General features: G+C 35.9%; 1 pseudogene across 1 annotated transcript in view; it reads left to right on the top strand.

The window, feature by feature from the left end:
* The window catches only part of LOC309978895 (protein SSXT-like), a 106445-nt pseudogene that overhangs the window by 68862 nt on the left and 15038 nt on the right, over positions 1–22545 (top strand). Inside the window, exons 2-6 of the transcript in view lie at positions 13757–13924; positions 14587–14691; positions 18521–18613; positions 19332–19454; positions 21760–21893. The product of the transcript in view is annotated as a protein SSXT-like (transcript). The remainder of the gene's footprint in view (positions 1–13756; positions 13925–14586; positions 14692–18520; positions 18614–19331; positions 19455–21759; positions 21894–22545) is intronic.

Raw genomic sequence — 22545 nt, forward strand, 5'->3', positions numbered from 1 at the left:
TGATAATCTGATTAGATGCATAAAATATTTTGACACAATTCTACACCACTTTATGATGAAAAAAGAAAACCCCAACACTCCAGAAACTAGACATAGAGGGAACCTACTCAACAGAATAAAGGTCATGTATGACAAACCCATAGCCAACATCATTCTCAAGGGTGAAAAACTGAAACCATTTCCTCTAAGATCAGGAACAAGACAAGGTTTCACACTCTCACCAATATTAATCAACATACATTTGGAAATTTTAGCCTCATCAATCAGAGAAGAAAAAGAAATGAAAAGAAGCCACATTAGAAAGGAAGAATTAAAATTCTCACAGTTTAAAGATGACATGATACTATATGTAAAGAATCCAAAAGAGGCTACCAAAAATCTACAACAGCTAATCAATGAATTTTCTAAAATAGCATGATACAAAATGAATGCACAAAAATATCTTGCATTTCTATATCTGAAAGATGAAAAATATGACAGAGAAACTAAGGAAACACTCCATTTACCATTGCAAAAAAAAGAATAAAATACCTAAGAAGAAACTAATCTACAGAGACAAAAACCTGTATGCAGAAAACAATAAGACACTGATGAGAGAAATTACGGACCATACAATCAGAGAGCGAGATATACAATGTTCTTGGATGGGAAGAATCAACATTGTGAAAAGGAATATAAAACCCATAGCAATGTATACATTCAGTGCAATCCCTAACAAACTACCAATGGAAATTTTCAAAGAACTAGAACAAAAATATTCACAATTTGTATTCAAACACAAAAGACCCTGAACAGTAAGAGCAAACTTGAGAAAGAAAAATTCAGCTGGAAGAATCAGGCTCCCTGCCTCCAGAATATACTCCAAAGTTACAGTAATCAAGATAGTATGGTACATACACAAACACAGATATATACATGAAGGGAACAGGAGGGAAAACCGTGAGATTGGCTCAGACACATATTGTGACCTTATCTTGGAAAAAGGAGGCAAGAATATACAATGGAGAAAAGACAGCCTCTTGAATAAGTGGTGCTGGGGAAACTGGATGGCTACATGTAAAAGAGTCAAATTGTAACACTTCCTAACACCATAAAAAAAAAATAGACTCAAAATGGATTACAGACATAAATGGAGGGCCAGACAATTTAAAACTCTTAGAGGAAACCCTAGGCAGAACACTCTATGACATAAATCATAGCACGTTCCGTTTGAACAATACCCTAGACAAAGGGAAATGAAAACAAAAATAAACAAATGGGACCAAATGAAACTTAAAAGCTTTGGCCAGCAAAGGAAACCATTAAAAAGACAAAAAGAAAACCCTCAGTAGGGAGAAAATATTTTCCAAAGAAGCAACTGACAAAGGATTACTCTCCTTTGTAAGAGTAATATATAAAAATATATAAGGAGCTCATGAAACTCAGTATCTAAAAAGGCAAAAAACTGAATCCAAAAACTGGCAGAACAGCTAAATAAATATTTCCCTGAAGAAGATATACAGATTGAAAAGAAACAAAGGAAATGTTGCTCAACATCACGAATCGTAAGAGAAATGGAAATCAAAACTAAAAGAGGTATCCCTGAACACTGCTCAGATTAGCCATCCTCAAAAAAATGTATAAACCATAAATGCTGGAGAGGGTGTGGAGAAAAGAGAACACTCTTGCACTCTGTGTGGAAATGTAAATCGATACAGCCACTATGGAGTACATTATGGAGTTTCCTTCAAAACTTACTACAAACGTATGACTCAGACTGTCCCAATAGAGGGCATATACCCTGAGAAATCCATAATTCAAAAAGAGTGAAGTACAAGCCTGAACTTTACAGCAGTGTATACAATAGCTAGGATATGGAAGCCACGTAACTGTTCATTGATGCATGAATGGATAAAGAGGTTATGGCACATATATACACTAGAATATTACTCAGCCATATTAGAAAACAAAATTGAGTTATCTATAGTGATGTGGATGAATCTAGAGTCTGTAGCACACACTGAAGAAGTCAAAGGAAGAAAAACAAAAACTGTATGCTAGCACATATATAGTAATCTAAAAAAAGAAAACAGAAATATGGTTTGAATGAACCTAAGTTCAAAACAGATATAAAGATACAGACGTAGAGAATGGGGTTGAGAACATGAAGTGAAAGTGTAACACTGACATATGTACACTATACAATGTAAAATAGACAGCTAATGGGAAGCAGCTGCATAGCACAGGGATATCCACTCAGTGATTTGTGACAACCAGAGGGCTGGGGTAGGGAGTTTGGGAGGAAGAATAAAATGTGGTGGCATTTTGGGGATATAGGTATATCTGATTCCCTTTGTTATAGAGCAGAAATTTACACAGCATTGTAAAGCAAGTATACTCCAATAAAGATGTTAATTTTAAAAATGCCAGAGTTTCTCTTGGAAGATGGCGGAAGAGTAAGACGTGGAGATCACCTTCCTCCCCACAGATACACCAGAAATACATCCACACGTGGAACAACTCCTACAGAACTCCTACTGAGCGCTGGCAGAAGACCTCAGACCTCCCAAAAGGCAAGAAACTCCCCACGTACCTAGGTAGGGCAAAAGAAAAAAGAATAAACAGAGACAAACGGATAGGGATGGGACCTGCACCAGTGGGAGGGAGCTGTGAAGGAGGAAAGGTTCCCACACACTAGGAAGCCCCTTCGCGGGCGGAGACTGCAGGTGGCGGAGGGGGAAAACTTTGGAGCCACGGAGGAAAGTGCAGCCACAGGCGTGCGGAGGGTAAAGCGGAGAGATTCCCACACAGAGGATTGGTGCCGACCGGCACTCACCAGCCCGAGAGGCTTGTCTGCTCACCCGCTGGGGCGGGCGGGGCTGGGAGCTGAGGCTCCGGCTTCCGTCGGAGCGCAGGGAGAGGACTGGGGTTGGTTGCGTGAACACAGCCTGAAGGGGTTAGTGCACCACGGCTAGCCAGGAGGGAGTCCGGGGAAAAGTCTGGAGCTGCCGAAGAGGCAAGAGACTTTTTCTTCCCTTTGTTTCCTGGCGCGCGAGGAGAGGGGATTAAAGAGCTCTGCTAAAAGGAGTTCCAGAGACGGGTGCGAGCCGCGGCTAAAACCACGGACCCCAGAAACGTGCATGAGACGCTAAGGCTGCTGCTGCTGCCATCAAGAAGCCTGTGTGTGAGCACAGGTCACTCTCCACAACCCCCTTCCGTGGAGCCTGTGCAGCCCGCCACTGCCAGGGTCCCAGGATTCAGGGGCAACTTCCCCGGGAGAACGTACGGCGCACCTCAGGCTGGTGTAATGTTACACGAGCCTCTGCGGCCGCAGGCCCGCCCCGCATTCCGTGCTCCTCCCTCCCCCCAGCCAGAGTGAGCCAGAGCCCCCGAATCAGCGGCTCCTTTAACCCCGTCGTGTCTGAGCGAAAAACAGACGCCCTACGGCGACCTACACGCAGGGGCAGGGTCAAATCCAAAGCTGAGCCCTGGGACCTGTGACAACAAAGAAGAGAAAGGGAAATCTCTCCCAGCAGCCTCAGAAGCAGGGGATTAAATCTCCACAATCAACTTGATGTACGCTGCCTCTGTGGAATACCTGAATAGACAACGAATCATCCCAAATTGAGGAGGTGGACTTTGAGAGCAAGATTTATTTTTTCCCCTTTTCCTCTTTTTGTGAGTGTGTATGTGGATGCTTCTGTATGAGATTTTGTCTGTATAGCTTTGCTTCCACCATATGTCCTAGGGTTCTAACCGTCTGCTTTTTTAAAAAAATTTTTTTTCTTAATAATTACTTTTTATTTTAACAACTTTATTTTATTTTACTTTATCTTCTTTCTTTTCTTCTTCCTTCACTCCTTCCTTCCTTCCTTCCTCCCTTCCTCACTCACTCATTTCTTCCCTCCCTCCCTCCTTCCTTCCTTTCTTTCTTCCTTTCTTTCTTTCCTTCCTTCCTTCTTTCTTTCTTTCTTTCTTTCTTCTTCCTTTCTTTCTTTCTTTCTTTCTTTCTTTCTTTCTTTCTTTCTTTCTTTCTTTCTTTCTTTCTTTCTTTCTTTCTTTCTTCCTGTCTTTCTTCTTCTACTAATTCTTTCTTTGTATTTTTCTCCCTTTTATCCTGAGCCATGTGAATGAAAGGCTCTTGTTGCTGCAGCCAGGAGTCACTGCTGTGCCTCTGAGCTGGAAGAACCAACTTCAGGACACTAGTCCACAAGAGACCTCCAAGCTCCACATAATAACAAACGATGATAATCTCCCAGAGATCTCCATCTCAACACAAGCACCCAGCTTCACTCAACGACCAGCAAGCTACAGTGCTGGACACCCTATGCCAAACAACTAGCAAGACAGAAACACAACCTCACCCATTAGCAGAGAGACTGCCTAAAATCATAATAAGTCCACAAACACCCCAAAACACACAACCAGACGTGGACTTGCCCACCAGAAAGACAAGATCCAGCCTCATCCACCAGAACACAGGCAATAGTCCCCTCCACCAGGAAGCCTACACAACCCACTGAACCAACCTTAGCCACTGGGGACAGACACCAAAAACAACGGGAACTACGAAACTGCAGCCTGCAAAAAGGAGGCCCCAAACACAGTAAGATAAGCAAAATGAGAAGAGAGAAAAACACACAAGAGATGAAGCAGCAAGATAAACAGCCACCAGACCTAACAATGAAGAGGAAATAGGCAGTCTACCTGAAAAAGAATTCATAATAATGATAGTAAAGATGATCCAAAATCTTGGAAATAGAATAGACAAAATGAAAGAAACATTTAACAAGGACCTAGAAGAAATAAAGATGAAACAAACAACAATGAATAACACAATAAATGAAATGAAAAATAGTCTAGATGGGATTAATAGCAGAATAACTGAGGCAGAAGAACGGATAAGTGACCTGGAAGATAAAAGAGTAGAAATAACTACTGCAGAGCAGAATAAAGAAAAAAGAATGAAAAGAATGAGGACAGTCTCAGAGACCTCTGGGACAACATTAAATGTACCAACGTTTGAATTACAGGGGTTCCAGAAGAAGAAGAGAAAAAGAAAGAGACTGAGAAAGTATTTGAAGAGATTATAGTTGAAAACTTCCCTAATATGGGAAAGGAAATAGTTAATCAAGTCCAGGAAGCACAGAGAGTCCCATGCAGGATAAGTCAAAGGAGAAATATGCCAAGACACATATTAATCAAACTGTCAAAAATGAAATACAAAGAAAGCATATTAAAAGCAGCAAGGGAAAAACAACAAATAACACACAAGGGAATCTCCATAATGTTAACAGCTGATCTTTCAGCAGAAACTCTACAAGCCAGAAGGGACTGGCAGGACATATTTAAAGTGATGAAGGAGAAAAATCTGCAACCAAGATTACTCTACACAACAAGGATCTCATTCAGATTTGTTGGAGAAATCAAAAGCTTTACAGACTAGCAAAAGCTGAGAGAGTTCAGCACCACGAAACCACCTTTACAACAAATGCTAAAGAAAATTCTCTAGGCAAGAAACACAAGAGAAGGAAAAGACCTACAATAACTAACCTAAAACAATTAAGAAAATGGGAATAGGGACATACATATCAATAATTACCTTAAATGTAAATGGACTAAATATTCCCACCAAAAGACACAAATTGACTGAATGGATACAAAAACAAGATCCATATATATGCTGTCTACAAGAGAACCACTTCAGACCTAGAGACACATGCAGACTGAAAGTAAGCGGATGGAAAAAGATATTCTATGCAAATGGAAACCAAAAGAAAGCAGAAGTAACAATTCTTATATCAGATAAAATAGACTTTAAAATAAAGACTATTAGAAGAGACAAAGAAGGACACTACATAATGATCAAGGGATCAATCCAAGAAGAAGATATAACAATTGTAAATATGCTCTCAAAATAGGAGCACCTCAATACATAAGGCAAATACTAACAACCATAAAAAGGGAAATCGACAGTAACACATTCATAGGTAGGGGACTTAAACACCCCACTTTCATCCATGGACAGATCATCCAGAATGAAAATAAATAAGGAAACACAAGCTTTAAATGATACATTAAACAAGATGGACTTAATTGATATTTATAGGACACTCCATCCAAAACAACAGAATACACATTTTTCTCAAGTGCTAATGGAACATTCTCCAGGATAGATCATAACTTGGGTCACAAATCAAGCCTTGGTAATTTTAAGAAATTTGAAATTGTATCAAGTGTCTTTTCCGACCACAATGCTATGAGACTAGATTTCAATTACAGGAAAAAAATCTGTAAAAAATACAAACACATGGAGGCTAAACAATACACTACTTAATAACGAAGTGATCATTGAAGAACTCAAAGAGGAAACAAAATAATTACCTAGGAACAAATGACAATGGAGACACAACGACCCAAAACCTATGGGATGCAGCAAAAACAGTTCTAAGAGGGAAGTTTATAGCAATACAATACTACTTTAAGAAACAGGAAACATCTTGAATAAACAACCTAACCTTACACCTAAAGCAATTAGAGAAAGAAGAACAAAAATCCCCCAAAGCTAGCAGAAGGAAAGAAATCATAAAAAACAGATCAGAAATAAATGAAAAAGAAATGAAGGAAACGATAGTGAAGATCAATATAACTAGAAGCTTGTTCTTGGAGAAGATAAACAAAATTGATAAACCATTAGCCAGACTCATCAAGAAAAAAGGAGAGGATTCAACTCAATAGAATTAGAAATGAAAAAGGAGAAGTAACAACTGACACTGCACAAATACAAAAGATCATGAGAGATTACTACCAGCAACTCTATGCCAATAAAATGGACAACCTAGAAGAAATGGACAAATTCTTAAAAATGCACAACCTGCCAAGACTGAATCAGGAAGAAACAGAAAATATGAACAGACCAATCACAAGCACTGAAATTGAAACTGTGCTTAAAAATCTTCCAACAAACAAAAGCCCAGGACCAGAAGGCTTCACAGGCGAATCCTATCGAACATTTAGAGAAGAGCTAACACCTATCCTTCTCAAACTCTTCCAAAATATAGCAGAGGGAGGAACACTCCCAAACTCATTCTACGAGGCCATCATCACCTTGATACCAAAACCAGACAAGGATGTCACAAAGAAAGAAAACTACAGGCCAATATCACTGATGAACATAGATGCAAAAATCCTCAACAAAATACAAGCAAAGAGAATCAAACAACACATTAAAAGGATCATACACCCTGATCAAGTGGTGTTTATTCCAGGAATGCATGGATTCTTCAATATACACAAATTAATCAATGTGATACACCATATTAACAAATTGAAGGAGAAAAACCATATGATCATCTCAACAGATGCAGAGAAAGTTTTGACACAATTCAACACCCATTTACGATAAAAACCCTACAGGAAGTAGGCATAGAGGGAACTTTCCTCAACGTAATAAAGCCCATATATGACAAACCCACAGCCAACATCGTCCTCAATGGTGAAAAACTGAAAGCATTTCCACTAAGATCAGGAACAAGACAAGGTTGCCCATCTCGGGCTTCTCTGGTGGCGCAGTGGTTGACAGTCCGCCTGCCGATGCAGGGGACACGGGTTCGTGCCCGAGTCGGGAAAGATCCCACATGCCTCGAAAGATCCCACATGCCGTGGAGCGGCTCGGTCCGTGAGCTATGGCCGCTGAATCTGTGCGTCCGGAGCCTGTGCTCCTCAACTGGAGAGGCCACAACAGTGAGAGGCCCGTGTATGGGGAAAGAAAATAATAAATTGATAAATCAACATTGGTAATATTGCAAGTTTCTTTTTGTTACAGTTTAGGTATACACAGCCATTACATTGTAGTTCAGACTAGATTCTTTGTTTAAACATTTGATCATTATTCCTATATTAGATGGGTTTTTCAAGATTGTAATCTTTCCCCCACTGATGACATTTTTCTGGTTATAAAATATTCAATATGAAAAATTTGGAAAAGAAGGAAAATCATAGAGCATAAAATAAAATCACCTATATAATCTTGCATATAAGTTTTAAATTACTCCACAGACAGTGTACAGTCCACTTATAGATAGTAAGTAACCTGTACTTAGGCTCTTTGTAGCAACAGTTTAAGTACCTGTAATTACATAATTATTTGTAAATATCTGTTTAATTATTTTTCGCTAGACTCTTTAAGTTCTATGAATTCAGGAACTGTGTCATCTTTTGTTTACTACTTTATCCTATTTGTTAACTGATAGATTGGCTAGATTTCCTGCTACTGTAACAAATTAGAAAACTAGCATCCTTGTCTGTTGTATTATCATCCATTGGCTGTCATTCCATGAATGAACCAAAGAAGGAACCTGTCAGGTACTGTCAGAGAAAACAGATAATTGTCAGTTGTACCCAAACATTTCAGGTTTGGGAGACAGAATCTAGATGAATTTCTATTGAACAGATTATAAACTTAGTTTCATTATGACTCATTTTTAAATATTTTTTTATTTTGAAATAATTATATGTTTACAGGAAGTTGCAGAGGTAATATAGAGAAATCCTGTGTATACTCCTTGCAATCATCTTTAAGCCCTGGCAACCACTATTGCTCTTCTCTCCATTTCTATTATTTTGTCATTTTCAGAATGCAACTAAATGGTATCAAGCAGTGTGCAGACTTTTGAGATTGGCTTTTTTTACTCAGCATGATTAATATTTATTCAACTTGTTGCATGTACAGATTGTCACTTGTGTCTCATAAATCTAGAGCTTTTGGAATCCCTTTCATTCTACAATAGATGTTTAACAGTGACTTTGTTTTTGAATTAATATTGTATAGTACAGTTGAAACTATTAAGAGAAGTTGTCTAAGAGATTGCCTAGATTTTTACTTTGCTGGATTTATTAAGCCACAACACATCCCTTTTCCAATTTTCAATCACCAGAAAACTGAATACATAATCTAATTCTCAGACTAGTTTGTCGAGATGCCTGTGATTTAGAATTATGCCCTTGAGAATCCAGGACTTCTTAACTCAGCACTATTGACATTTTGAGCTGCATAATTCTTTGTTGTTGGAGCCTGTCCTGTGCATTGTGAGATATTTAGCAGTATTTATGTCCTGTACCCACTAGGTGACAGTAGCAACCCCCCACACCAGTTGTGATGACCAAAAATGGCTCCAAACTTTACTGAATGTCCCCTGGGGACAAAATCACCCACAGTTGAAAATCACAGCCTTAAGAAGTAATTACTGTAAGGAAGTACCTGTAAGGATTGTCTGTGCTACTGAAGAAACTAACGATAACAGAAGTAATTGATTGATACTATTATCTTTCAGTACGTTTTAATACTTTCATGAGATTTCTCTAAAAACTTCATGTTATGAAAAGTTTGTATCGCTTAATGAACTGTTCTTTTTACTAGATAAAATCTATCATGGTTCTATTTCTTCATTGGTTTCTAGGAAATTCAGCTAAGTTTGTACTAGTTAACAGTGACTTTACTAAGCTGCTGGGATTTTCTTAGTTAGTTGACTCATGTTCCTTTATCCTTGGTGTTATATCTGAATGCCTTATTATGAACTGCTTAAAACTCTTGATGAGGACAGATGTACATTTTTGGTAAGTAAAGAATCCTATTTGCTTTAAGTGGCTATTTAATAGGTGGGTGAGCTAAGTGAATTTACTGGAATACAGAGATTTTTTTCTTGCAAATAAACCATTAATAATACATTCAAATGAGAGCTGTAAGTGGTCTAGTTTGAGACTGAATGGTTAAGGAACAAGTAGTAAAATGTGAGCAGTAGATGATGAAATATGAACAAGAAAATAGGCTTATCTATGTGGTTTTGTGGTCATTATAACAGAGATGATAGATGAAGTGAAGAAACTTCTTGAATTCTAGGATTTTATTATTAGAGTTATGATGTTACATAGAACTGTTTTCCTGGGAGATATTACATGGGAGAAGTATGATTTGACTTCAAAGAAGAGGTACACATAATGGTTAACAGCATGTCTTTAGAGTTCTCACCACCATTTCCTAGCTATACAACTTTAGGTAAGGTTCTTAATGCTTGTATGCCTTAAGTTTTCTTACTTGTAAAGTTAAGTTGATAACAATACTTCATGTTTCATAGGGTTCGAGGAGGATAAATAATAGACATAAAGCTCTTAGCTTGGGCTTCCCTGGTGGCACAGTGGTTAAGAATTCGCCTGCCAATGCAGGGGACATGGGTTCGAGTCCTGGTCCGGGAAGATCCCACATGCTGCAGAGCAACTAAGCTTGTGCACCACAACTACTGAGCCCATGTGCCATAACTACTGAAGCCCGCGCACCTAGAGACCGTGCTCTCCAACAAGAAAAAAAAAAGGCTCTTAGCTTAATGCCTGGCCCATAATAAGTGCTCATTAACTGTTAGCTGTCATTTTTAACCTTCACTTAAAATAATTCATAGGTTAATGGTATGATTTACAGAGTTTTAGTGTATTGGTTTGCATCTCAAGATATGAATACATATGCATGTATATAGAATTTTAAAAATTATATAGTTCTAAATTCTTCACAGATTATTTGAAGCTTATTTTTTTAATTAATTATTTTTTTTTCTTTTTTGGCTGTGTTGGGTCTCCGTTGCTGTGCAAAGCTTATTTTTATCTTTATAGTTGAGTCTTAAAAAAATTCTTCTTTTTGAACAGTAACTTGAGACAAAACTAAGTATTAACTGTCTCATTGGAGCAAAGAATTCCAGTAATGTAAAATACGGTGATTTGGGAATATTTTACATGTGTTTAAGATATAGGACATGGTTTCCATAGAATATCTGTTAGGGTGTGAAGCTCAAAATGGAAAGAAATAATGTGGTGATGTACATTTGTTACATGTCCTTTTAAAACACTTTTACAAAAACGTATTATAATTAAGACATTAGTAGGATGTTTGTATCATACTTTTTAGTTCTTCTTAGCATCAGAATGATTTATGTAAAAGATAAAGAGTAACCTTTAAGCATACAGTAATGTGTGAGGTCACTATTTGTAGAAAATGATTTTAATAGACTTATTTTATAATCTTCACTCTGTAGCACAAATTTTTAGAACTTATTTTGGGGGTAACCTTTTGAGATTTAGCTATCTTATTTCCACTAGTATCTCAAGAGATAACATACATTTATTTGCCAGTGTAGCATATTTCATTATCATAAGAAAAATAATATGCTTCCTAAACAATCAGAATTGAAGTCAAAAAAAATTTTTCATGGTTAAGGCTTCAAGGGAAAAGATGAAAAGTACCATGTTTTAGCAGTGCTCTCCTCCTCCATTCTCTGCCATTTTAGGATTGGTCTTGAATATGTCAGGGATCCTTAGAGGGAGAGAAGTGACAGAGGATAAAAGAAGGGTGGTAATTGAGCTCTTTGGGATTGGAAGTGCTGACGGTCCCCAAGATAAAGCACAAGTGGCATGGTCTTTTCTATCTAGGGCTTAAACTAGAATTACTTTTCTCCTTTACAGCAGAGCTTGGAATTTTGTTGTTATTGTATCTTTTGGGATTTTCCCCCAGCTATTGTGTTTTTGCTTTCTTTCTCCTTTATTTTTAATTTTACTTCTAGTGTATATTATATGCTTTAATTTTACAGTTATCTTCTGTTAAGACAAGAGGTCTTTAATCAGTGATGGAGAAGAAAGGCAAGGCAAAACCTTCATTTACTAAAAATGAATTCTATAAATGGCCAATCATGCTGCCTAGTATATTATGAATGGTATTCAGTACTTTATTATATATAAAATACATTTTAAAAATTGTAACCTTGGGCTTCCCTGGTGGCGCAGTGGTTGAGAGTCCGCCTGCCAATGCAGGGGACACGGGTTCGTGCCCCGGTTCGGGAAGATACCATGTGCTGCGGAACGGCTAGGCCCGTGAGCCATGGCCGCTGAGCCTGCACGTCCGGAGCCTGTGCTCCACAACAGGAGAGGCCACAACAGTGAGAGGCCCGCGTACCAAAAAAAAAATAATAATAAATAAAATAAAATAAATAAAATAAAATAAAGATTGTAATCTCAGTTAAAGTAGTTAGTACTTTGGAACTTTTTAAATTGCATAATTTATTTCTGAACTACTAAATTTGCTATAGCTTCAGTAGAGGCAGTGAAGAACAGTAGAATAAATGTGCTTTTGAAATCAAACTTGAGTTATGCCTGATTCCCACTTGATATCTATTAGCTTATATGATCTTGATCTTTGGATTCTTTGGCTAAAAACTTGAAAATTAGTATCCTTACTTTTGGTAGTTGTTAGTGATTTACATTAAATAAATGTGAAAGCATGTCTGGTAGTGTTAAGTTCATTCTGTGTCAAGTTCTCTTCCCCTCCACTCTCCACTGAGCCACATTATCCCTATATTAGGAGTTTATTGTTGAAAAAAGAAGTCCCAGAGTAACCTTTGAAAGGTTTACATTTATGACAAAATTAAAAGGAAAAAGGAATTTGAAAAGAAGTAGAAGAACAGAAGAAGGCAAGTAGGAGAAAAAGAGTTAGCTCTGATAAAATACTTCTTTAGTTAACTAGTTCTTCAAACTGGAAAAGAGTGAGTTCTTTCTGCTTACATTGTTGCTGCTATTGTTGCTATTGCAACATATTAAAGAGGTGGGTATGTTTTGTTTTGAATTTTTATATAAATAATGAGTTTTTGGCTCATCTGGGCAGTTTTGCCTATAAAATTTTCTAGTTCTTTGCCTTTTGTACTTTCTTCTTAAATTTTCCCCAAATCAGTAAAGCGGGGGAGTATGTAGCTCTTTAGGCAGTAAACTGGGAGATGACTCATACATACTTCTCAGACAGTAGTGGTTATAATGGTAGAATGATGATCTCCCCATACCATAACTTAGCCTGGTGAACCTCTGAAGAGCTGCTTACATGTTTACATGACAACACAGAACTTTATGGCCATTGTTCATTATATCATGTGATATATTTTTACTGTTGCCAATGTGATACTATAGCAGTGGTAGTTGGGCTACCTCGATATTACTCACCTTGGAAACCGCATAGTTCTGATTTCTAAGTCTATGGCTTATTGTAGTTCTCTGCCTAGGTGTTTTTGATTGTGTGTGTGTGTGTTAGAGCTTATTAAGAAGCATTGTATAGACTTTTGATTTCAGGAAGACCTTTTTAGTTTATAAATCTTAAAGTTGGAAAAAGGAAAGAAGACCCTTAAATTTTTGTTTTAAAATTGTTTATGAAATTCCACCAATATAAGGAATATATTCATAAATGTTTCCCTGTCTACAATTATATAATGACTGGGCATTGAAAAGGGGAAAAAAATTGGATACACTGAAATTAGATTTCTTTCCATTAGTTCGACTACTGATTTGCTGTGTGATTTTGTGGTTTACTTTGTTTTGGCATATGTTCTTATGTAGCATAAGGATTCTATCTTTCCTAGAAAGATTGCATAGATAAATACTACATAGTACATAATAAAAAATATACACATTCAGGATGTTCATATATTGTATTCACTCTGTTTTTTTAGAAATTGTTACAGTATTCCTCCAGTGGAATTCAAATCAGCTACCATGGATTACTTGTTTTCCCTTGTTTGCAGATTATTTTAGGCATGTGAACTGTAGTTCAAAGATTTGTTTTTATTACTTGAAATCAGTTTATCTTGCAATAAATTATATAGTTTAGGGATTATATGATAAAAGATTTTTGTATTTCTCTTAAGATGTTAAAATTATATGCAAAAAATTACATGCATAATGTTTTGTCTGTTTTCAGGTCCAGTGATGCACCAGCAGCCTCCTTCTCAACAGTACAATATGCCACAGGGAGGTAGGTAGCATTACCAAGGCCAGCAGCCACCTATAGGAATGATGGGTCAAGTTAACCAGGGCAATCATATGATGGCACAGAGACAGATTCCTCCCTATAGACCACCACAACAGGGTACGATTCCATTTGGAAATCCATTTTAACAGTAGTTGAAAGGCTTTAAATTTTAATGAACATTTCATACAGGCAAAGTCAGAGCTTTTTGTTTCTTGATTTTTAAAAATCATATTTTATTATTTTTCTTAAAAGTAGTGGGTATAGTAGGTACAAAGTGTCACAGAAAGTGGATATGAACTTCCTGGTTTATAGTTTTCTTTTATTTATCTTTTCTGGGAAAAGTTTACATCAAAATTTTATATCAAAAGCTTACTAATTTACAGCAGAAAATACTGTTTTATTTTTGAGAAGTTACTAAAAATATATGATCAGAAACAAACCCTAATTTATTTCAAACTGCTGTAATATCAAACTAAAAAGGAAATTAATTTTCTTCCAGTTTGAATCTTTTTTTAGGAAGTTAATGTTTGCTTTTTTGAGTTGGTATTGTTTGATATTGCATGTATGGTCTTAACATTAATTTTTGTGAAATGTGGTGTGTGGTGTTGCTGTGTGTTTATGTATGTGTGTGTATACGAATAGTCAAAAGTATCTGAAATGCCTCAAAGCATGTGAGGGGAATCTACAGAAATCATCTCTCATAACACCAGATAGACGGAAAGCCTTTGAATGACCTGAAGAACAAATTATTTACATCGTGACTGGTTGTGGTTTTTCAGGCCCACCACAGCAGTACTCAGGCCAGGAAGACTATTATGGGGACCAGTACAGTCATGGTGGACAAGGTCCTCCAGAAGGCATGAACCAGCAATATTACCCTGATGGTAATCTCTCCTAATGTTAACTTTCCCATTTTCTATCCCTGCCCAGTATTAATGTGGGTATCTACTCAAAACATTCTAATCAGAATGAAGAAACTAACAATGTGTTTCTTCCAAATTTAGAAACACTTCAGTAATCTAAAGCAGCAATGGTAGCATTTGTTTATAATCTATTTTAAAGTATATTTTGTTTGGTTATTCCATATTAGTACTAGCAGGAATCATGTTCTGTCATTGGAATCCTTTCTTTTTTTTTTAACATCTTTATTGGAGTATAATTACTTTACAACGGTGTGTTAGTTTTTGCTTTACAACAAAATGAATCAGTTATATGTGTACATATGTTCCCTTATCTCTTCCCTCTTGCATCTCCCTCCCTCCCACCCTCCCTGTCCCACCCCTCTAGGTGGTCACAAACCACCGAGCTGATCTCCCTGTGCTATGCGGCTGCTTCCCACTAGCTATCTACCTTACATTTGGTAGTGTATATATGTCCATGCCTCTCTCTCGCTTTGTCACAGCTTACCCTTCCCCCTCCCCATATCCTCAAGTCCATTCTCTAGTAGGTCTGTGTCTTTATTCCTGTCTTATCCCTAGGCCCTTCATGACATTTTTTTCCTTAAATTCCATATATATGTGTTAGCATATGGTATTTGTCTCTCTCTTTCTGACTTACTTCGCTCTGTATGACAGACTCTAGGTCTATCCACCTCATTACAAATAGTTCAATTTCATTTCTTTTTATGGCTGAGTAATATTCCATTGTATATATGTGCCACATCTACTTTATCCATTCATCCGATGATGGACACTTAGTTTGTTTCCATCTCTGGGCTATTGTAAATAGAACTGCAATGAACATTTTGGTACATGACTCTTTTTGAATTATGGTTTTCTTAGGGTATATGCCCAGTAGTGGGATTGCTGGGTCATATGGTAGTTCTATTTGTAGTTTTTTAAAGAACCTCCATAGTGGCTGTACCAATTCACATTCCCACCAGCAGTGCAAGAGTGTTCCCTTTTCTCCACATCCTCTCCAGCATTTATTCTTTCTAGATTTTTTGATGATGGCCATTCTGACTGGTGTGAGATGATATCTCATTGTAGTTTTGATTTGCATTTCTCTAATGATTAATGATGTTGAGCATTCTTTCATGTGTTTGTTGGCAGTCTGTATATCTTCTTTGGAGAAATGTCTATTTAAGTCTTCTGCCCATTTTTGGATTTGGTTGTTTGGTTTTTTTTATATATAAAAGAGGATCCTTTTATATTTGTAGTTGATCATTTGAACCAAAGCAAGTGTTACTGATTTACTTCTTTAAATAAAATCTTTATTGAGGTAATTCATATACCGTAAAGTTCACCCACTGGTTTACTTTTATGCATTGTATAAATATGAAGAGAATATAGTTTTGAGTATTCTTCCAAATTTCATCATGTTCATTAATGTTGCATATGTCTATGCACAGAACTAAGTTTATATACATTAGCATTTGCACTTGAGAAAGATTTTAGAGACTGAATCATATCCATAATATAGCTGTTTATAATAGAGTTAGTAGAATAGAAAGGCATTTGGAAACCAGATTTTAACTTTACTTATTTATGTTTATTTTTTAGTGGGAAGGTGGCTTGTGAAAAAGTGTTCAGTAAAAGATGTACTGTGCTTAGTAGTAATACAAGCATACAAGCAGGCTTTCATCATACAGTTCCTTGTTTTCCTGTATGTTTGAAAACTTTATGATACAATGTTGAAGAAAAAATAATACAAACAAATAAAATTGATCATATAGAGGTGGTTAGATTTTTCTTGTTTGGAAGGACTTGCCAAAATCTTCATTTATATTGAGCTCCCTTGATGTATTTAAGGTAAACTGCTTAACAGAAAACTTGGGCAAACTAAGAACTTCAAGCTAAAATGTTGAGACCATTTGACTAGAAGTTAATGTAAGCTAGCAAGAAGATATAATTTGGTGTATTTAAAAAATAATTTTGTCCACCACTTTTTATCAGTGTATAAAGCATAAGTGGTATAGAGACATTGTTTTTTTCCTGCAAAGATTCTGCTTATACAAGCAGAAAAAAACACCTGTAGAATTTTGCACACAAAATCTATGTTTGTTAGTGGCAGTGATATGTATGGATAATTCTGGTTAGAAAACAACATTTTTTTAATGTTTTACTTGCCCTGAATTATTTAGAATGTTGGGTTATTTTTTTCTTTTTCCTTTCACATGTAAACGTATTTTTTTAAATGAAAAACTTTAGTTACATTTATAGACTATAGATATTTTAAAGAAATGAACTCTATGTTGTTAAATATTATACACTAGGAAGTCTGCTGAAAATAAATGATTGTTTTGTTTAATTTTAAAGGTACATTTTAAGTAACTGAGTTGAATTTAACACTTATTTTGGTCCTGAGTATTTCCTGAAATGTGAAATTTGTATTGTTATAAATATGAACTTTCTATTCAAAATAGAGATGTTATTTTTATAAATAGCAGAACTTTAAGGTTGCTATAAATAATTCATTTTATTACATAATGGAATTTTAAAATTTCAGTGGTATCATTTTTGCATAGCTGTGTATTAATATATCTGTCTGACATTTACATAGAGTATTCCATTTATAATAACAAATAATTTTCTTAAACAGCATTGGATATTTTGTTATTATATTTAGATATTATGTCAATAAATATGTAGATTAGGGGTTGGCAAACTTTTTTCTGTAAAGAGCCAGGAAATAAATATTTTCGTCTTTGCAAATCATGTGGTTGCAGTCTGAATTACTGAACTCTTGTGGTAGCATGAAAACAGCTATAGAAAATATGAATGGATATGACTGTTCCAGTGAAACTTTCTTTACAAAAACAGGCCACTGGTTGTGTTTAGACTGCAGACCATAGTTTGCCAATCCATAATACAGATATTTATGAGATGGTTTGGGAACATTGGAATACTAGAGCAATGAGTATTACATTTATTCATAATTATATTCCTCCTTATTTAATTAGGTATTTTTCTAAAATTTAGTTCAGATTTTACCTAACTGAAAAGTTATTTCCTGAGATTTCTTTGAGCAGCTTAGTTAAAAGGACTAGAGTATTGATTTCATTAAAAGTCTAGTCAACTTGCGGGTGTAAATTTATCGTGCCTTAAAATTAAAGGTGTACTCTAGCACTTAACACAGTATTAATTTTATGAAGGTATATGTTTATGATACTCTAGAAATATTTTCTAAAGGCTCCTAGAATGGCAGGATTAAGCAATATATTTTTGCATCTGAAAATACTTTGAGATACATATACTTTAAGCAAGTTAATAGAAAATGTGAAAAATTTGTTTCAGTTTCTTTTAGGGGAAAAAAACTTATGGAGCTCTTTTATATTTTGCATTGTTTTAGCATATGCTGTGGAATTGGCGACCAGAAGAACAGGTGTTTGACAAAATATAATTGCCTCCTTTGTTCGTTTTAATCTAATTCAAGTAATTTACATGTGAAAGTCCTAAATGCTTTCATTCTCTTTTTTTTTTTTAAATTGAAGATAAAGGTTTTTTTTCTTTTCCCTCCTTGATGAGGATTGTCAGAGTTAAGACTAAGTGTAATGTTTCTAAAACTGATTTTTGCTTTTAAAAAAATTTGCACGTTATCTCAATATGAAAACAATCACATTTGGTAAATATTTGGCTAATGCAATTGAAATTATTTTTTATGTATTTCCATTTCTTTTTCTTTTTTCAATTTTATCTGAAAGTTTAAACATATTTAGGGCTTTCACTCAGTGGCCAATAACGTTTCTTCCTGTCTCTTGTCCAATTGATGTAGGTCATAATAATTACGGTTATCAGCAACCGTTGTATCCTGAACAAGGCTACGATAGGCCTTATGAGGATTCCTCACAACATTACTATGAAGGAGGTATCTATATACCTTCACACACATACACATATATATCCCCTTCTACAGGAACGAAAATTCTTGCATAAGGCAACTTCTACCCACGCGAAAACTAGTATTCTCATAGAATACTAGTTGCTGGTTGTCTTGAAAGTTGCAGGGAGCCTAGAACAATCAAAATAATTTCCTTACAAATATTTAAAATGTATAACCATGACTTGTCATTTCTAACAACAATAAAAAGACTAAAACATTTTAAAATAATTTTTTCCTCAGTGGAAATTTTCTATTTGAACATAAATCCATCAATCCAACCTTTTTTTCTTGTTTGTGTTTACATATGTATAATTTTACGTATAAGTTTAGTGCTTTTAGGAAACAGCTTGCTGATCTTGTGTAGCTAGTGTGTGCTCTTGTAGCTGTCTTTAATTTTGTCTTTTTTATTTTATTTAGCATAGTCATGATCTTATGACTGTGATGTTCCAGTGAATGTAATGCTCTAATGGAGAGACACTGAAAATGCTGCAGTTCAACCTTGTACAATTGGCTTTAACTGCAGTTTGTTTGGCTGAAATCCTTCTGTTTGGTTTGAGTTTTTTTCTTTGTTTTGTTAACTTTTAAAAATCAATATGGCATTTTATTTTGTTCTTGTGTTGTTGGCTATGCATCTTAGAGGAAAAAAGTTAATTAAGCAAACTTCTCAGTTTTTTTTTTTTCCTCTTCTCCAGTTATCCTGTAGAGAATTCACAGTACGGCCAACAGCAAGATGCTTACCAAGGGCCACTACCCCAACAGGGATATCCAGCCCAGCAGCAGCAGTACCCAAGGCAGCAGGGCTACCCAGGACAGCAGCAGGGCTATGGTAATGGCTTACTGCAGTTTATTCTCGTCACCAAAAAATGTGATGATTATTCTTTCATAATACAGAAGTGGATATTTAATGTTTATTTTTCTAAGAACTATTTTTGAAAATTCACAGTTTTAGTTTAGCTTGTTACTGGAGTGTTTATATTTAAAGTGTTGTTCTTAAACTAGTAATCCATTTAAAAAGAAACATAAACTAGAGATGATTCATTGACCAAAAGTAAGGTATGTAGTCACTCAAAATGAAATCCTTAATGAATTCTTAAACCTATTTGGCATCCACAACCAGCCAATAGCTTTGTATGTGCTTGGAAAACTGATGAGTTGAGTGATTATTAACAACATCTACATAATCTGCTTGGCAAATTTGTTTCTAAAACTAATGACTGTTACCATGAAAAGTAACATTGATCTTTTAGTGTACAAGTGAGATCTATTTGGAACGCGTAAAGAAAACGTCTTTGTCATTCTCTGTTAAAATAGCAGTTTACACATTCATAGGAATATATTTATTGCAGGTATGTATCTTACACTTTGGGAGAAGTATAGCCATCTTTTCTTATTATATACTCACTATGATGTCTACTAGTTGGCTATCTGACTGTTAGATAAGGAGGGGGGGGAATAATAAAGACCTGATATCTCAGTCTTAAATTTTTGGCTTCTATAATAACTATTTTAGATATAGCAAAATATGATTCTTATGATAGGAGAAGTAGCTGCTTAATCTGACATCATCTCTTGCTAACATGGCCTCTTTTTTAACATTAGTAATGTCTTATTATTTTTATTCATTGGTTTAAGCTCTGCTGTTATTATGGGCACATCTTTCCACCTGTGATAGCAAATCTAAGAACCAGGATCAGGCTGAAATTCTCTTGCACCTTCGACAGAAGCACTGGAATTCAGCCAGGTATTGGGTGTCAGGAATTTTCCCCAAAATGATCAGTTCTGGTTCCCAAATTCCAGCTATGACTTTAGAAATACTCCATGTATTTCTTCTCTTTACAAAGGGAATTTCTTGCTCCTCTCAAATGGCATTTCCATTTCATGACCATTAAATATTTGTACATTGAATAAATAGAGCATTCTGGTTTTATTGTGTTTGTATGAAAACAAATATTATGTGGATCAGTAAGGTAAGTTTATTGATTTAAGAGAAATATTATTTTCAGTGGAAAGAGAGAGTAAAAGAAATTTAATGATTTTGGCTTAAGTAGTTAAATGCTGTTTTGTCAGACATCGTTGGGCACCCTAAAGGAGACGTTCCCATTTTGCTTATCTATAGGTTTCAGCTGTCAGACTTGCTTCTAATAAAAAATACAGAGTTTTAATAACTGGATGCATAATAACTAAATAAACAAAATAATAGACTGGTGGAATTTAAGCTTGAAAATTTCTTGTTCTCTTTGACATTTTTCTCTGCAGTGTTTTTCATGGCAGAATTTGAATGGCTGTGATAGAAAACATTTAAGTATCAAAGCTTTTCAGCTTATGCTTTATAAAGCATTCTTTACAATAGACAGGAGTAGAGTTTATGAAATAGACGTATTTGTTTGGCAAGCCAAATTAGTCCCTTGTCATCTCTGGAAGTTGAAATCATTCATTTATATGGGTTAAGTATTAAAGGTGATTGGTACACAGAGTGTAACTTTTGAATCATGTTTTTTCCACTTACAGCATGTGGCTTTTCAAGTTTTCTTTAGTTTCTGTTTGAAAATATTGTGATAATGAGTTTTTCAGTGTAGAACATAAAGCTTTCTTTTGGTGATTGCAAAGGCAAATCTAGAAATTACATGTAAAATCACTCTTTGTGATTCTTTTAGTGATTGCAAGTATAAATCTTAGAGTTATACAGCTGTAACTATCACTGATTTCCAAACTTTATTCAGAAATTACTTCAGTATTTCAATTTGAGTCTGCTCCTTGCCTTTTCTTTTCACCGCTTGCTTATTATACTGGTTAACTTCCTACTAGAGGTATAGATGATTTCCTTAACATCATGGACTTAATTTGTTTTACAACTCCTGAGTCTCTTTTACTCATTTTGACATATAAAATCTTAATGGCTAACACATAGCACAATAGTTATACTGAATCAGAGCATCTTGGTACATTGTAGTGTCCTTAACAGTATTTTTACTTCTTATAACTTTCAGAATGTATTTCAAAACGCATTTGAGAAAAATCAAGATACCAGACTGCAAGGGAATATGGTAACATCTAATCTTAAACCACTTCTGGAATTCTAGGGACTTACTGTACTTTCTTCTGGGCTCTTGTGTGTGCTGATTATCTTACAGGTCCTTCGCAGGGTGGTCCAGGTCCTCAGTACCCTAACTACCCACAGGGGCAAGGGCAACAGTATGGATGTTACAGACCAGCCCAGCCTGGGCCACCCCAGCCCCCGAAGCAGAGGCCTTACACGTATGACCCTGTGAGTTACCCAGGTGGCCGGGACTGCCCTGTTGTTTGCTCACTCTCAATTAGGTTGCACGTTTCTCAGCTGAAGATTCATTTTTCCCACCTCTTGTTTATAGTGTTAACTGAAAAAAAGTGGTTACTTACTCTTGAGTCTTCTTCATAGAACTCTAACACAGTTAATCATCGTTGCTGTAGCCTACAAAACATGGCGTATCTCTAAGCGCCAGCATTCGTTCATGTTCGTTCATTCATAGTCTCTGCCTGGGCTTTACCCCCTAGACATACTTCCCTTCGCTATCCCAAACATTATTCCATGTTCTGAAGCCCTTAATTTCTCTGATGTCCCTCACGTTTATGTTCAAGACTCTGCTTTGACCTATTGAAATGTGGAGTCCATCTGAGGCAGTGCTCTTCCAGGCTCTCGTCTTCACTCCAGCATATTCAACCCACTCCCCTCACATGCACAATATCTCTTCTCTTTAAACTCATACTCACCTGTCTCTGTTGCCTCCTTCCATACACATATCCATTATCTCAGATATTAATCATCTTTCTTTCTCCCCTGTTATCTTTCCTTCTACTACCTTCAGATATCTATAAGTGCATCTCATCCTAAGATGACTGTATTCTCTTGAACCTCGTGTTAACTTCTTTTCATCAGTAAA

Source organism: Leucopleurus acutus (assembly GCF_964270905.1).
Source record: "Leucopleurus acutus genome assembly, chromosome: Y".
NCBI lineage: Eukaryota > Metazoa > Chordata > Mammalia > Artiodactyla > Delphinidae > Leucopleurus > Leucopleurus acutus.